Genomic DNA, 18,453 nt, shown 5'->3' on the forward strand with positions numbered 1-18,453 from the left:
CCACCAGGTATCAGTCTGATACATGGCAGGCATGCTGCCAGGTAAGTGCAGACAGGTGCATTCATAGTAGTTTAGTGTTAGGAATTCAACATTGCAAAGGGTTCATTTCAGACAGAGATATGCCTCTTGATTTCACTCATGTTGTGGCTGAAACAGGCTTTCTGCTCTTTGAAGAAGGATCTAAGCATTGCTAATTTACAGGTAGACTCCAGATTAATTTCATCAAGTCTAAGCAGCATTGAAACAAATGAGACATGATTAACTTAAGCCCCATTAATTTCAGTGGGATGGACTAAGCCATAACAGTATGGATCTTGCCCTACATCCTCTTTGAAGCCTAGCTAGGAGTATAGATTTAGAAAAGTTCAGCTTTTTTACTTTTTTGAGAGAGAGAGAGACAGAGACAGTTGAAATCATCTTTTTTCTGTCTGTATGTTGAACTTTCTTCTTTTAATTTGTTTTTTATATGACATCCATCTTTCCATCTTTTATACCTCTATTTGTATTTTTGTTACTTCATTGGAATATGTCATCCTTGTGTGTGGAATTCTTATTTTGCATTTAGTGGCTGACATCTTGACTAACAAAGTACCAGCACTTCAGAAGCAGCATTGGTGCTTCTGAAAACCTAATTTTGACTAACTCAGCTTCACAGATGGCTCAGTGGTGGGGACAAATTTCGATGACCGCCCCTTCCCCTGGAAATGCTTTGTGCTACCCAAAAATATGTTCTTTCAGGTTGTGCGGCCCTCAAAGACATGTTTTTGGATGACACAGAGGGCTTCTGGGGGAGGAGGAGATCATTGAAATTCCCCACCTACCAACACATTAGCACCAGTGCAGCATTAGTCTGGAACTCTTCAGAGCACTGGTGCTACACCAATGCTTCTCCTGTTGCTTTGTCATTCAGGATTTCAGCCAGAAGACAGAGCACACTGCTAGAGGCCAGAGAGAGGGGAAGAAGGACAGCAATCAGTAGAGGCAGGGCCAGTAAGGAGAAATGAGCCAAGATATGGAAGGTGACAATGAAGATGAGGCAGCAGCAGCAGCAGGCAGGTGAAGTGATGCCCAGGGGTGGGGCAGGGGGCCTGCACTTGCCACCCTGTGGCGCACTCACTGCCAGAGGTGATTGACTCATCTGGCCTCAGGAAGGAGCCATCCCTGCTAACACAATCAGCAATCATTCCTACAGTGACGGATGGCTCACCTTATACAGGCACACATGATTTAGCTCCAAGGTTTTGCATTCCAGTTTGAAGGCCAGTGATGCTTTTCAAGTTTAGCTTCCCAAGATGTGCTTTCACAAAAGATTAGATGTGCTCTAATTTATGTAGACAGTTAATGTCCAGCAATTACATTCTGGATGTGCACTCGCTTCTTCTGGCCACTTCCAGCCGTTGGGGGAAACGGGGCAGCAGTGAAGAATGCTGCCACCTCGAGGGGCTTCAAAATAAGAGAGCGCTGGTGGGGGAAATGTGGCGGGAGGAGTGAGTACACCCTCCTCCACCCTTAAAGTACTACCCCCGCCGGTGCCAAAACACCAAACACTGCTGCCCAGCGCCCAAATGTTTCAGAGGTCTATATAATGGCCTCCGAAACGTTTTGGGCACATGCCTACCATCTAGCTTAGTATTTTCTATGGTGACTGGCAGTGACTGACCGGGGTTTTCAGGCAGGGTACTTTCCCAGACCTCTCTAGGATGCCAGGGACTGAACTTGGAACTTTCTGAATTCAAAGCATGTGCCCAACCACTGAACACAGCCCCATCTCCTGCTGCCATTGTTAAAGGATGAAAAATATGTAACAAATTATGACAAAATATTTGCTGGTTAAAATTGGGGTAGCAACAGAGCCATTCATAAAAAGACTCTTTCAGACCACCCAGTTCTATAGGGAAGACATTTTGTGACATGATCAACAAAAAGATCCTCATCTGGATGTGTCCAGTGAGCTCCTACTACAGCGATGCCATTTTATTATTGCGCATCAAAAAGAATAATACCCACTTTGTTTAGAAATCTATTAAGGAACAGATCGTTTGGAATAAAAAATGCTGTATTTATAGACTGCATTTGTAACACGGAATTGATGTAGGAAGTCCCAGACAATGAGCTTCTAGAATTGATAGACTGCTTGAATGCCATTTCCCTTAATTTCTTTTTAATAGATTAAAATAACCAACAAGCCAGCACCATACATGTTACTGGGGCTGTGAAGCCATCTGATTTATAATCTTTCCAAACAGATAGCATTGCTGATGAATTACCACTTTAGAAGATTAGTAGATTATAGGGTTCTGACTACCTTTCACATTCATTCACATTCAAAGTTCTCATTCTAACAAGTTCATTCTCGTAGATGTTATGTTAACAAGAAAACAATTCATTGATAGATGAGAGAGCCTGGCTAAGCCTTTGTTGGAAGAAAAATAAGCCCCAAATAACCTGTAGAAGAATACAATTGCATATGTATGTAGACGGACATGGAGCTCTCATTCAGTATCAGTTATAAATTAAATCAAAGTTATAGGAGCACAGTCATTAAAAAGTTAAATACCAAAACCTTCCGTTATAGACTCTGTCCTTTGACTTTCTTTCTTGTTCCTATCAATTTCTAAGTTCCTTTCAGTTTTGAATATGCTTCTTTTCAAAAATAAAGAAGCATATTTGTTTGATGGAAAATACAAGTGAGTAAATTTCTCCTGAAGCCCTATGCAAAACAACCAAACTAACAAAACCAGGTGGTTTTCTTCCTTCCTTCCTTCCATATGTTGGTAGATAAATATATGTCCATACAGAGTAGCTATACAAAGAATGAGAATGGCAGCTCCTGGCAATTTTCTATTTTCATGCATCAAAGTTAAATAATTAAAATTATTTAAAGTGTTGTGAAGGTTTCTTTTCAATTCCTAAGTTGAAGGGTGTCATTAGGATGTTGTCCATGGGGCAGGGCCCCCCAGTGAATTACTTAGAGCCCTGAATCTCATCCACCCAGGGCTGGTGTAGCAATTTTTTTTCTTAGCCTGTCAGATTTCCTTACCTGGTAATGTTGTCTGATGGACAAGTACAGAATTTTTCATTACCCTCTCAGATTTCAGTATCAGGGCAAGCTTTTCTGTTAGGTAATGTTTACCAATGGACTAGACCATATGTTTTCAGTACCTTGTCAGAGTCCAGTAAGCTTTTCTGATGGATAATGTTTTATTATGGATTAGGCAAAAAAATTTCAGCACCTTTGTACACTTCAATACCAGGGTAAGCTTTTCCGATGGGTAATATTTTCTGATGTAATAGAACCTAATTTCTCATTACTCTGTCAGATTTCATTATTTTTCAATAATGTTTTCTGAGGGACTGAATTCTGAGGGAGTGGATCATAATTTTAAATTACTCTGTCAGATGTTAGTATTTTCCAGTAATGTTTTCTGATGGACTAGATCATAATTTTTCATTCCTTTGACAGATTTTTGTTCTTTACAGTATGCATTCACATTCCAATACTAGAGCAAGCTTTTCTGATGGGTAATGTTTTATGATGGACAAGACCAAATTTTTTCATTAACTTGTCAGATTTCATTACTGAGGTACACTTTTCTGATGGATGGTGTTTTAAGATGGACTGCAGCATAAATGTTCATTAAGCTGTCAGATTTCATTGCAGGAGTAAGCAAACCACAACACCAGTGTCAGCCATTTGGTGCCAAAGGCTTCACCTACAAAAGTGCAGAACAATACTGTTGCTCACTGTGAATTAGTGGATGCAATAAAGACCATGCAATAATTACTTTGCCACATTAAAAAGAAATGTGAGCATTGGATCTTGGACTCAATGTGTTGTGTGATACATTATTTGATACAGTATCTAAGCAAGGCTAGCACATATGCTCTTGCTTTATGGCACAGGGCTGACTGGCTTAACAGAACCTCCTTATTCAGCGGCAGATTACCTCTGCATGCAATATACTTGGGACAGATAACTGGAAGTGGCTATCTTCATCATGTCCTGCTTGTGAATGTCCAGGAGGCATCTAGCTGACCACTTTTGGAGGCAGAGTGCCGAAATGATATGATAATTAGATGGGTCTCATATGGCAAGACAAATGCTCATGCTTTTATGCTGTTTAGATGTAATGTATTTTAAAGAATGTTGTAAAAAGAATCAGGTTACACGGTGATATTAAATACAAAGGCTCAGTTAATGAATATCCAAATTGGTGATGATGATGTCCTCTTAAAATAAGCATCAGATGCAACAAAGCAATACAAAAGGTCACCAAAGCCAAAGAAATCCAGTCACTCCATTAAGTCCACTTTCCAAACTCTCCAAAATTACTTTTCAATACAAATATTTATATATCGCTTTTCAACAAAAGTTTCCAAAGTGGTTTACACAGAGAAATAATAAACAAACAAACAAACAAACAAATAAGATGGATCCCTGTCCCCAAAGGGCTCACAGTCTAAAAAGAAACCATAAGTTAGACACCAGCAACAGTCACTGGAGGTACTGTGCTGGGGGTGAATATGGCCAGTTACTCTCCCCCTGCTAAATAAAGAGAACCACCACATTTAAAAGGTGCCTCTTTGCCCAGTTAGCAGGGGAAAATAAATTTTTGAAATGTAAAATGATCTCTCATTGGATATCAAGGTGAGCATTGTTAAAAATTCAAGGGATCTTTCAGGGCCAGCCCCAAGTAGAGGTATGTATGGACCAATTTTTGTGGTTCGGTTACAATTTGGACTGAATTCAAACCAAACTGCCGGTCTGCAAACTGGTTTGGTCAAACCAACCAGCTGGTCCGATCTGTTCGACCAAACCAGCTCAACCTGGGTTGACCCAGTTTGATGGTCCAAGGGGCTATGCTTGTAAGGGGGAATCCAGTGATTATTTACAAGCATAATCCCTCAAAACATAAAACTGGGTCACACTAGAGGACCAGGCTATGGACCAGGATTGGTTTGGCTCAGTTGCAGACCTGCTCACCTCTCCTGGAAGCTGCTTCAGTTTGCTATCAAACCATTGGACTGGCCCAGTTCATTCCAGACTGGTTTGGTTTCAAATGGTTCATGCACATCCCTAACCCTAACCTTCAGGAGGCCCTCAGTAAACTGCCTTCCATTCCCACTTCTACCCAGCTATGCCCTATAGCTCTGCCACCACCATACAGATGGTACAGAGGTGGTCTCAGCAGTGGGCTCTTCTGATGGCCCTGAGGGGGAGCCCAAAGATGATGACCTCTGACACAAGACATGGGTGCTTTTGCTTTGTTCATATGACAAGTGGCAGCTGACCTCAAAGAGTCTGGAAGTGATAAGAGTTGCACACTGAAAGGTAATGTGTGGAGACAGGTCAGGGCTCATTCAGTATCCCTGGAAGAGTATTAGGGATAACTCCTCAGACATGAAAGTACCATATGAAGGCACAGATCCATGACATGAACAAATCAGATCAAAACTCATACCTACACAAGTTCACCATCACATAATATCATGTGCAGGCTGCAAATAAATATGCTCAAATAAATAAAGTGAACAGGATCCTGACTATGTTACACATGACTCACTAATATTAATGGGACTGACATCTGTCATGACTAACATGACTTATTTATTTCAATAGTGCTTAATCATGATTTATTTAATCTGGATTCTGACCAGTGTTGATAACTTGGCCAGAAAAACAAGTACAAGTGGCCCTCTTTATTTGCTGGGGTTCTGTTCCCGCAAATTTCAAACCTGTTCATTTTGGGGAAGTGTGACCCTGTCCAGAGCAGGTAGGTCAACATCATCTCTGGAGTTCTGACCCCGCACAATAAGTACCTCCATCTTATCTGGATTCAGCTTCAGCTTATTCTCCCTCATCCCGCCCATTACTGCTTCCAGGCAGGCATTTAGGGAAGATATGCCATCTCCTGAAGAAGTTGACATGGAGAAATAGATCTGGGTGTCATCAGCGTACCAAATCCCCTGATGATCTCTCCCAGCGGTTTCATATAGATGTTGAAAAGCATTAGAGAGAGTATGGAGCCTTGAGGGTCACCATACTTAAACTCAGATTTCGAAGAGCAACAGTCTCCAATCGACACCATCTGGAATCTGTCCAAGAGGTAGGAGCGGAACCACTGTAAAGCAGTGCCTCTCTCCCCCAACACTCAGACTTTCCAGAAGGATACTATGGTCGGTAGTATCAAAAGCCGCCAAGAGGTCCAAAAGGACCAACAGAGTCACACTTCCTCTGTCAATTCCCAACTGGAGATCATCCATCAGGGCGACCAAGGCAGTCTCCACCACATAGCCTGCCCGAAAGCCAGTTTGAAATGCGTCTAGATAATCAGTTTCCTCCAAAACCGCCTGGAGCTGAGAGGCCACCACCCTCTCAATTACCTTGCGCAACAATGGGAGGTTGAAGACAGGCCTGTAGTTGCTCAACTCTGAGGGATCTAATGTAGGCTTCTTTAAACAGGTGTAATGATTGCCCTATCCCGCACATTTCCATGGACAATGAAACCGCGAATAAAAAAAGCTTAATCAGGGGATTAGGTTCCTAAGGACACGGAAGTGTGCTGAAAACCACAAGAAAAAACGAGGGGAGGGGAAAGCAGAAATAAGCACAGTACCTTGCTCTCCAGCTCTTCTGCTCTCTAGAAATGCCTGCCATACTCCCAAATGCTCTGATTTTGTTCCTTTTGGTGTGGGGGGGGGGTTTCCCAGAAAAGAGCCACAACATGACTCAGCAGTGCATCAGGAAATGCTGTCAGAAGTCATTTCCAGCCACTCAAGAACTGCAGATAGGAGAAAATTACCCTATATTTGCCCTGCAAATAAATAAACTGGGATCCTATGGATACGTGAAACCATGGATACGTGAAACTGTGGATGCCAGGACTGTGGGTAATGAAGGCCACCTGTATGTGGTATGTTTTTATTCTCCAGATGAGACACAGAAAGCTGAAATATGTCAAAATAAAGAGCATGATGGATAATTCTGGTCTTAATTCTGCAGGTAGAACCGAACTGAACACTGTACTGTTCATGATATGACATGGGCAATACCTGCTAACAAGTCAATTTTCAGTTAAAATGCTACTTTCCAAACCATATAAGCCTGGTAACTAAGTTTCTTTGTATGCCATGGCATAATAATACATGAGAATTCCTGCAGCCCATCAGTTAATCCTGCTGTCAAATTGAGAGCTGCTCTGAACAGATGGCAGTGGATGCCACTTGAATGCAGACTGCCAGCTTTTTAACAGAAGGAAGCGGGGAGTAGAGACAGGAACTAGCATTTCCAGATGGGAAACCCATATGATCAATCCACAAGATGTCACTCTTTCTCCAGAGAAATAGAGTGGGTGGTAGATTTTTCTGGTTGGAAAATGAGAGGAGGAGTACTTGCCCAAGAACTGTGCATCTCACTTACAATGCTTTGTTTCTAATGCCAATCTGTGGCCATATCAATGAGTTACTATTCATAGGAATAATCACAAGTTACATGGGATGAAACCAGTATGAAGGCTCAGTCTCCCACAGAAAGGATGCTATCTTGGGAGGAAGGCACAAACTGTATTGGGGCACATCCTACTCTGATGCTCTTATTGGCAGGAAACAGTAGTTTTAGGGATGCTTTTTAGTGGGGAAACTGTGTGTGTGCGGGGAGGGGGGGGAGTTAACCTTGCTTTCCCTCATGTTATCTTATGGATCCAGATCCATCCTTTTGTGGCTGTTTATTATAAAAGAAATCAGGGGATTCCAACATGTTGTTAAAGAAAGTTTTAATATGACCCTCATGCAGAATCTTATATAGTTGGCAGGTTCCTCTAAGAATGAGTAACTCTTAGTCTGACACACTTGGGAATCAACCTTTTTTGAGGGTGAGAATCAAGTATACCTGTAAATTTAACTTGGGGGGAAAGGATACTTTTCCTGAAATCCTGCTATGGGCAGTTCCATAAATGATTCATTAACTGTACAGGTGAAACTCGGAAAATTAGAATATCGTGCAAAAGTCCATTAATTTCAGTAATGCAAATTAAAAGGTGAAACTGATATATGAGACAGACGTATTACATGCAAAGCGAGATAAGTCAAGCCTTAATTTGTTATAATTGTGATGATCATGGCGTACAGCTCATGAAAACCCCAAATCCACAATCTCAGAAAATTAGAATATTACATGGAACCAAGAAGACAAGGATTGAAGAATAGAACAATATCGGACCTCTGAAAAGTATAAGCATGCATATGTATTCAGTACTTGGTTTGGGCCCCTTTTGCAGCAATTACTGCCTCAATGAGGCGTGGCATGGATGCTATCAGCCTGTGGCACTGATGAGGTATTATGGAAGACCAGGATGCTTCATCAGCGGCCTTCAGCAATTCTGCATTGTTTGGTCTCATGTCTCTCATCCTTCTCTTGGCAATGCCCCATAGATTCTCTATGGGGTCAGGTCAGGCGAGTTTGCTGGCCAGTCAAGCACAGTACACTGTATACTTTTCAGAGGTCCGATATTGTTCTGTTCTTCAATCCTTGTCTTCTTGGTTCCATGTAATATTCTAATTTTCTGAGGTTGTGGATTTGGGGTTTTCATGAACTGTACACCATGATCATCACAATTATAACAAATTAAGGCTTGACTTATCTCGCTTTGCATGTAATGCGTCTGTCTCATATATCAGTTTCACCTTTTAATTTGCATTACTGAAATTAATGGACTTTTGCACGATATTCTAATTTTCCGAGTTTCACCTGTATATGATGTCTGCAAACCTTTGAACAGGTTTAAAATATGCAGTTTATTTTCCTACCTCAACATATTCATTAGTCAGATCAGATAAACTTTATTACGATCGTAGATCAGACTGTACAAACAAAATTACATAGGACTAGAGCGTATAATACAAATAATGTAGCAAAAGCTAGCCACCTTGAAAGTGATCTCTTTACAAAAGTTAGATAACAAAAACTCTAAATAAAATTCATCGGAGTGACCTGGAAACTTCCCCAAAAGGGGAGTAATTAGTTTTAAAAAGGCATTACTATAAAATTTACAATATAAAATAACACGAGGGGTAGTTTCTACAACACCCATTCCACAGGGGATTCATTAGTCATTAATGCTATATTATTATTTTTATAAATAAACTCCTTTTTAAAACTACCTTGTGCTGCATCACAGAGCTAAGAATACCATGAAGGCCACAAGCATAAAGAATTGCTCCATTTTGTATATCTTTGTTTTTAGGCATTGGCTTTTGCATTCTATACGTCTTGGTTTCTACCACTTCATTTCTTTGTTTTTAAAATCTCAGATAATTGCAAATACATTTAACCCTCGCCAACCACTGGGGTTTCATTCTGGCAAAACCTCACCATTGGCAAACTCGCAGTTGGTGAGGCATTAAAGTATATGGGAAACAGGGGGTTAGGGAAACCATGACCATAGAAAGATCTAAAAAGAAAGGGAAAAATACCAAAAAAAGAGAGCTTAAAAATCAAGAAAAATCCTGTAATATCACCAAGAGTCACCAAGAAGAATGAGCAGATCTAATCTCTGGAAAAGTTTTGAACTCCACCTCAAAAACAAACAAACAAACCCCAATCAAAGGCATTTTAAATTTGGCAAGGGACAGCAAGGTCAGCAAGCATCACCCAGAGGAATGAGCAGATTGAACCCCTGAACCCTCCAAAGGCAATGAAACCTTCCAAAAGTCACTAAAAAAATCCTCACCAACTGTGGATACTCGGGTCACAATTGGTAAGACCTGTCACAATTTCCAATTTGCGTATACTCAAAACCATGATTGATTCTCACAGGAGGTGCCTTTTGGGAAAAGTCAGGAAAGCTAAAAGAGAAAAAGAGGCAAACACACACACACACAGAGTTAAAATATGACCCACCATCAGCCATTTGTGGTAGTCACCTAATGTACCACTTTTTCCCTACATAATGTGCAAATTTGTTCTCAGAGCACTGACTTCTAAAGAAACCCATATTTTGAAGTGGGGAGTGGAGGGAGAGAGATGGCATTACGAAAGTATATAAGTAAAAATATGTGACAACTTTAAACTGGCCCTATAAAAAGTTTCTATCAAAGTATAGTCTTTACCATCTCCTTTTTCAGCTCGTGGTTGGTCTAAATATTACATGCATATGCTCTATGTGGCCTTAACCATTATGCGTCCACCAGTCTTGAGTTGTAACTATACATATTTATTGTGGATAATTGTTTGTTGGGAAAATTATAACACAGCAGGTACTGCTCCTTCAGTCTTATTTGCGATAATATTAAGGCAGTTCAGAATGCTTGCAAATCAGTTTCATTTCCCATTTCCAAATATCTGAGAATTCATGATCCACCTGAGGCTCCTATAAAATAAGCTATGTTATCACTTTTGAACTGAGGAGTCCCTAAAGCTTATCCACCCCATGCCAAGAAATCTGTACTATGTGGCACAGGGAGCTATATAGTAGAGATTAATACTGCCTCATTTACTTAGTATGGCTGTGATAATAAAATTGTCTCACTGATCACTGCCAAGCTTCCAATCACGGATCACTCTGTTTTGAACAGCATGGCAATCCTGTTTTCCAGTAATGAGCTACAGCTGATGTCAATTGCTATCTACTGCTGACTTTGACTGATGCTTCAAACTGCAGCATCAACGAACGGAACTGAATGGCTTTGCCGGTTTCTGGATGAGAAAAGGATCGCCTGCTGAGTGTCAATCAGGAGGGGAAGAATGTGTGGAGGGCCTCTGTGCGGAACAGCTATTGAAAGGTCAAAATGGAGGCACAGAGAAGGAATGTGCTGCCAGAGCTGACGAAGGATATTTTACAAGCTTTTAGATTCCTTCCTGTTCATCTATGGGAGGAGAGGAGAGCTGGTCTTGTGGTAGCAAACATGGATTTCCCCCTTTGCAAAGCAAAGTCTACCTTGGTTTGCATTTGGGTGGATGACTACATGTGAGCACTGTGATATGTTCCCCTTAGGGAATGGGGTCATACAACAGTGGAAGAGCATCTGCTTTGCATGCAGAAGGTCTCAGTTTCACTCCCTGGCATCTTCAGTTAGGGTTGGGAGAGACCTCTTCCTGGAACCTTGGAAAACCACTGCCAGTCAGCGTAGACAATACTGAGCTAGATGGACCAATGGTCTGACTTGTCAGAGCCGAGCATAAGGCAGCTTCCTATGTCCCTATGAGTACTGATAACCAGGCCCACCTCAGTTCCTACTGACTTTAATGCTGAGTTATGATGACGTTAACTTTTTCATATCATTATGGGGCTGGTTTAGAAAAGACATGATCATCCACTGGTCCAACACATGAGATTTATTTATTTATTTATTTATTTATTTATTTATTTATTTATTTATTTTTATGTTTTATATCCTGCTCTTCCTCCAAGGAGCCCAGAGCGGTGTACTACATACTTATGAGTGCCTCATGTATGAGTGCACACATCTTTCTCTCCCCTCTGCATTTACCCAGGCACCGTCCCATAACTTCATGGGGGGAGAGGTTTGTCTGAATTGCTCTACATACACTTTCAAAACTAGTTTAAACTAGCATATACAAGATGTGTAGAGGAGTGGTGTGGATGAACTGCTCCCCCACATTATTATGGAAAGGTACATGAGTGCATCGAGAAGAGGAAGAATGTGTGTGCACCAAGCATGCAGATCCTTATTGCATATGCTGGAGCAAGGGACAAAGTATAATCTGATCTAGCCCATAATCTTCTGCCTTTGGTGGTTTATTACTATTATTTTCAGTCATTCATTCATTTAGCACATTTTTGTACCGTCCCATATGGTGGTCCATAAGACCCTGGGTGGCTCACAATCTAAAAATACAACCATTAAAACATTAACACAATTAAAACAGTTTAAATAAAGATAAACACTCTAGAACATAAAACTTCAAAGCTATAAACTAAAAGCCCGACTAAGCAGGTATGTTTTCAGGTCCTTCTTAGAAGCATCCAGAGAAGGGGAGGCTCAAGTTTTGTTCAAAAGTGTGTTCCAAAGCCTGGGGCAACCCAAGGAAAGGCCTGGTTTTGAGGCACCACCAACCAAGCCAGTGGCAAAGGCAAGCAGACATGTCCAGATTATCTTAATAGGTGGTTCATGAAGAAGAAGGCATCCGCATAAATTAAGAGTATGCTAAATACCATTTGGGGATTAGGGCTGTGATCCTATGCACATTTACTGGAGATTAAACCCCACTGAACATCATGGGGTGAGCTTCAGAGTAGAGTGCACAGTATTGCAATGCACAGAATTGCAATGCAATTTTTTTTGTTTAAGTTACCACTATTTTGTGTGTATTTTAGAACATATCTTTAAATAGATATGCTGGCAAAATTAAATGAGTTCAGGCTCAGAAAAGAGTTTTGGGTGCACATAACAGTCACTTCAAACAAGAGGTGAGGATTGTGAGTACCAGAATTCTTCTCCAGCGCATATCTAAATCTGAGATTGAGAACAATTCCATATTTACCTACCATCCCTGATCCTCACCCCTCTTCCCCTTTTTACCTTAAAGGAAAATTTACTTCTTGTTTTTTTTTTTTTAAATTAAAACTTCATTCTATTATTGGTTTATGAAGGCTGTCATTTATTTCTTGCTTAAATCCCCATAATCTCCAGCTAATAAATGAATGAATGAATGAATGAGTATGATGATGGTGGTGGTGGTGGTGGTGGTGGTGGTGGTGGTGGTGATAAATAGTTTTTAGTGACAAAGTTCACAAAGTGGTTAACATAGAAAGTATAAGAAAATGAAGATGGGAACACTGTGTGGGGTGATTTGAGTGTTCAGGTGAACACTCCAAAAACCTAGGGTTGAAATTGAAATGTCTACAAAGTGAAATTCAAAACAGAATTCCAGGAATCCTTCAGGGAGCAACTGAATTTGTTGTTGTTGTTGTTGTTGTTATTGTTGTTATTAATTCAATTTCTATACTGCTCTTCCAAAAATGGCTCAGGGTGGTTTACACAGAGGAATAATAAATAAATAAGATGGCTCCTTATCCCTGAAGGGCTCACAATCTAAAAGAAAAACATAAGATAGACACCAGAAACTATCACTGGAGGTACTGTGCTGGGGGTGCATAGAGCCAGTTACTCTCCCCCTGCTAAATAAAGAGAATCACCACATTAAAAGGTGCCTCTTTGCCAAGTTAGCAGGGGTAAATTTGAAGAGAATGAGACAGCCCACGAATTCATTTGGGGGGTGGGCTTTTTGCCCCAACCTCACGTATGCCGCCACAGGATGGGCCACCCTGATAAGAGGAGAAGAGGGTGGGGGTGGGGGTGAGGGCAGGCACTGATGCTGTCAGGCCATCTCTCCCCTTCTCTCTCAGTTTGCTGCTGTTTGGGCTTCCCCACCCTCCCTACCTGGGGCACAGAATGGGCATTGCTGATTGTCCTTTTGGGGGCCGAGTAGGAATTTTTGGCTCCCCAACTGATTGGCTGGGTTGGAGAGTTTTTTCACCTTCTCTATTCTGTCTTCCCTCTTAGTGGTTTGGTCACAACTTGGCAGGCGCAGTGTGGACTGGGTGGATGTTTAGAAAGGTTTGGTATCGGTGAGTACCTTGGGCATTTTGAAAGGGTGGAGTGGTCCATCTGTCTTTAGAATCGTCATGGCTCAGGGTCTACAATTGGCCATTACACCTACTTCAGGGCTTCACAAACCTTAAAGGTTGTGTGGCTTTTTTTGGTGTGTGTGTGGGGGTGAAGCCCTAGAAGAAGGAAGCAGGCTTGCACTGCTTCTACCTTTGAACCAGGGTGTGTCACCCATAGGAAGCTTGGGGAATGACATAATGTCTGACCTCCAGCTTTGTTAGGCCTGCACTGCAAGGCATGGAGGTTCAATATCCTATTCCCTAATTTGAAACATTTGATAAAGTTGTGGCCCTTTTCATCCAGTGCTTGGTGTTTGTATCGTCCTTGCAGCTGGGGCTGTTGGGGCAAATATAAGGATAGGGATGTGCTAAATGTTTCGGGTACAAAATGTTTTGTACTCAAAATGGGCCATTTCGAGTGTTTTGTAGACAAAACAAAATGACCATTTTCCAAATCTGAACGTTTTTTACACAAAACAAAACATCAATGTTTCAGCTACAAAACATTTTGTTTCGGACCGCCATTTTGTGGCGATCTCTGAGTCAGTCTCCATTTTGTGTTTGACATCTCATTGAATTTCCCGCCCTTCCAGCCTTCCAATCAGTGACCTAAAGCATGGGCTGACCTGCTGACAACTCCCTCCTTGTTCCCCGTTGGCTCTTTGGCCTCTTGCCACTCTTTACTGACCCCATACTTGCCAGGGGAAGGGTCGAAGAAGGGACAAGGGTAGGGGGGAGTTCAAGGAGGGGTTTTCAATTCATTCAACAAGTTAGTTACTCATTTGCCATTCTGCCTCATTGGAGAGAGAGAGAGAGAGAGAGAGAGAGAGAGAGAGAGAGAGAGAGAGAACTAGTTTGCATTGCATGGCATGCCTCAAATTGCCATGATGATGCCATGCCATTGCCTATGCCTGCCTGCCTTGTTGCCGGCCTGAGCCCAGCCTGCCAGCCTGCTATGGCTACTGCATGCCAGCCTGGGAATGGATTTATCTGCTGCATTGCTTTCTTGTTCCAGAAGAATATTTTTGACCCCCTTGAGAGATGTCATGCCATTGACAAACCATGAATCCACTCTCATATGCTACCAGAGAATCCACATTCCAAACATCTCAGAAACAACAGAACCCAGTACCCCATGGGTTAGCAACCCATGGGATGGTTGGCACCCTATGTGCTCTACACCACCACTCACTCTGGGACACCTCAGTCCCCCTCAAATGCAGTTACAGGGCTTCTGAAACCTCCATCATTCCCAATGGGGAAGAACCTTAAAGATGTGTATACTCCATTAAATCTTTAAAAATCAGCCCTCTGCCCAATTTAAAATAATTCTGGCAGCTTCCTAGCCCCCACTGGGCACTACCACCCACCCTACTCTGCTCTGGGCCATCACCTTTCCCCCTAGTGTGAAACTACATTTTTGCTGAAACCTCCATTGTTCCCTATGGGAAACATCTTAAACTTCAAAAATTCACCAAAATCAGCCCTTTGCCCAATTCCTCTGAAATTTGGGTGGTATCTTCCACCTATTGGGCACTACCACCTCCACCCACTAGTTTTACCCCGGGCTGTGTTTTTTAAAAATCCAAAACATTTCAGATTAGGATTTTGCAGTTTCAAAAAATGAACCAAACTGGAGTGTTTTGGATTGGCTGATTTCGAACAAAGAACAAAATGGGAGGGTTTCAGATTTGGGCCAAAAACAAAACAGAAAAAAACAAAATGCACAACCCTATATCAGGATTCCTCCCAGGTAGATATTTTTTTTGGTAGCTCATATACTTTGCTGCATCCCACCAATCCAAGAGTGGGGCATATGCCCTTGTTCCATGGTACTTCAAAGCCTGATCACTCTGCTAGTGAAGGCAGAGGGATACCATGCTTAATAAGGATAGTGTCATTGCTCCAGTGACACCTCCAATTTGGGAATGAAGGGAGAATCATTACTACTATCCTTTATAGCCATGGAGTCTCTCTGCTTTGACTTGCAGCATGGGCAGAGTGTTGGGTCAAATGGAAGCAATGCATGTGCCCTGCTCTTTGATCAGTGGGGTGCTGTATAGAATGTCAGGCACTTTCTTTACATAAACAACATCCACCCTGAAAAACCTCCATAGATTGCAACAACCATACCATAGATCACACCATTTATGTCACCTTAAGTGGTGCAGCAGGGAAATGCTTGACTAACAAGCAGAAGGTTGCCGTTTTGAATCCCCGCTGGTATGTTTCCCAGACTATGGGAAACAACTCTATAGGGCAGCAGCGATATAGACATCATCTCATACTGCATAGCATCATCTCATACTGCAGAGGAGGAGACAATGGTAAACCCCTCCTGTATTCTACCAAAGACAACCACAGGGCTTTGTGGGTGCCAGGAGTCAAAATCGACTCGACGACACACTTTACTTTCACTTTACACAGAATGAGAAAGACAACAGTGATGATGTAAAATTGACACAACAGAGTATGGGAAACGGAGGTGGAAATAAAATGGGAAATAATATGTGATTATTTCATTTACATTTACCTAGGCTTAGTTACAATAAGGGGACTAGGGAGCTGAATCAAAGGCTTCAGAGAAAAGAATTTGATTGGAACACTTGAAATAGCTCAGTATATTGAGCATCCTCAGTATAGTGAGAATGAAGGAGCAGGTGAGATGCCTTATTGGAGAGAATACTAATGTGCAGGCTGTGGTATGAGCATGATAGGGAAGGGTTTTCTAGACAAAAGTCTCAGATCTGCATCTTAGTTTTGCCAGCTGTATTATAAATATCCATATTTTTTTTAAAATGTAAACCACTTTGAGAACTTCTGTTGTTCTTGAAAAGCAGTATAAATAGTAGTAGTGGTGGTGGTTGTATTTTCTTCTCTCAGTTCATTGTTTAGTTGGGCAATTAACATCAGACTTTGTCCTCAGATCTCTACAATATTGAAATACTTCTAGTAAGCAATGAATGCTGCAGCTTACAATCTAGGGTAGCATACCTATTACAGGGGAAAGCAGCCATAAGAAAAACTAACCTTTCGTCTTTTGTCAATTTTTTAAAAAGGCCAGCATTGGCTAACAATATTATGTATTGCTTTTAAAATGGTGCACTAAACAAGGACCAACATATTAATGCTAAATAAAATCATCCATTTATCAAAGCTAATAGAGAGAGAGAGAGAGAGAGAGATCTGTTTCCTGTTTCAACTCACTGTTCAAGAACTTGGGTTGCAAGCTATTTTAAAACTTGTAATAATAAGCCACAGATGGTTTTGCATGAAGGCGTGCTGTATTTGTAGCACAAGGGAAGACTATTTCCAGGTGTGAATGAGATAATAGGCTTTTAAATGGCAATTTATTCTAAATGAAATGCAGTGAACAAACAAAGCAACATAGTTAGATGCTCCTTATAGGGATAATTCAAAATAAATTGGGTTTCATGCATTTTCATTAGAATAAACATTCTTCTGGAGCCCCACTCCACTTCCCCTTATCAGTATCTGAATTTCAGTAACAACACAATAACAATAACAGCAACAATGATTAATAATAGAAAATTCACTTTAGTTTGGGTACAATTTTTTCTTATAGATTGGGGTATTCCATTGTGCCTGGCGTAATAAAATTCTATATGCCTGAAAGCAAACATTTGATTGGTGAGTTCACAGACTGGACTGTGAAAGATAACCATTTAGAATGTCTTGCATAGTATAAGTAAAACCATTTAAATGGCTTTGGCTTTAACCCTGTCCCCAATTAGCATATAGTTTGATTTTTTTTGAAGCATAGCATTTAAAATGATTTTAAAAATTACTAAGGCCTTTGTCTTATTTTTTGACTTTCTCCTTTGTAAGAAAAAAGATTTCATTCCTGGATTATAACATGGGTGATCCCATCCAGTCAGGAATCCTGTGATGAACACGATGAGGTCACAATTCTACATCTTGAGATTATACAATTATATCTAGTCATTTAAACCCTATTCAGAAATGTAGGGCAAAAACTATTTCAACAGTTTCAGCATGAAAGTGGGTTGGACCTAGCATCTGACCTAAGACTATTTACTTCTTTCTCTAGCTCTTCTACATGCTGTTTAATCTCATTTTCTAAAGCTAGGTAAGATCTACAATAGACACTAGACTCAGCCAATTCTGTGATCAATTTAGCTTTCTCTGAGGCCAGATCCTCTCCAAAAACTTCACATTTCCACATGCACACACAAGCTTTCTGCTTTGATGGTGGCATCAGTGGCGGCTGGTACAGGCACCACTGGGGTAGGTGGGCAGGAGGCACCTTTAAGGGTAAATTCCTAGGTGCTTACCTCTCCTCCCACCACACCTGAAAGCTGTTTGGAGCAGGGGTGCACTGCCCAGCACCCGCTGCAGAGGAGGATCATCTCTGCCACTCAGCTGGCCTCAGTTGGCCTCCATGCAAATGGCCTCTGCCAGCTGAGTGGCGGAGCTGATCCTCTGTCACAGAGGGTGCTGGGTGGTGTGCTACTGCTCCAAACAACTTTCAGGTGTGGTGGGAGGAGAGGTAAGCACCTAGGAATTTACCCTTAAAGGTGCCTCCCACCAACCCCTCTGGCAGCGCCCACACCAGTTGCCGCTGGGTGGCATCTGTTAAACAACAACATACTGTGCCGAGTTCTTCTACTAAGGCTTGTTCTTCCATGCGACAGCCTTCCAAGTCCGGTAACACATCACTCATCTCCTCCAGTTCACCACTCACAATTAAGACATCATCTGTCTGCAGAAGGAAATAACTTAACCATGATGGCAGGCACTTCCATTCGCCTCTGCGGATGAATGCAGTGAGCTGGATGGGGTA

Source organism: Hemicordylus capensis, chromosome 5, assembly GCF_027244095.1.
Source record: "Hemicordylus capensis ecotype Gifberg chromosome 5, rHemCap1.1.pri, whole genome shotgun sequence".
NCBI lineage: Eukaryota > Metazoa > Chordata > Lepidosauria > Squamata > Cordylidae > Hemicordylus > Hemicordylus capensis.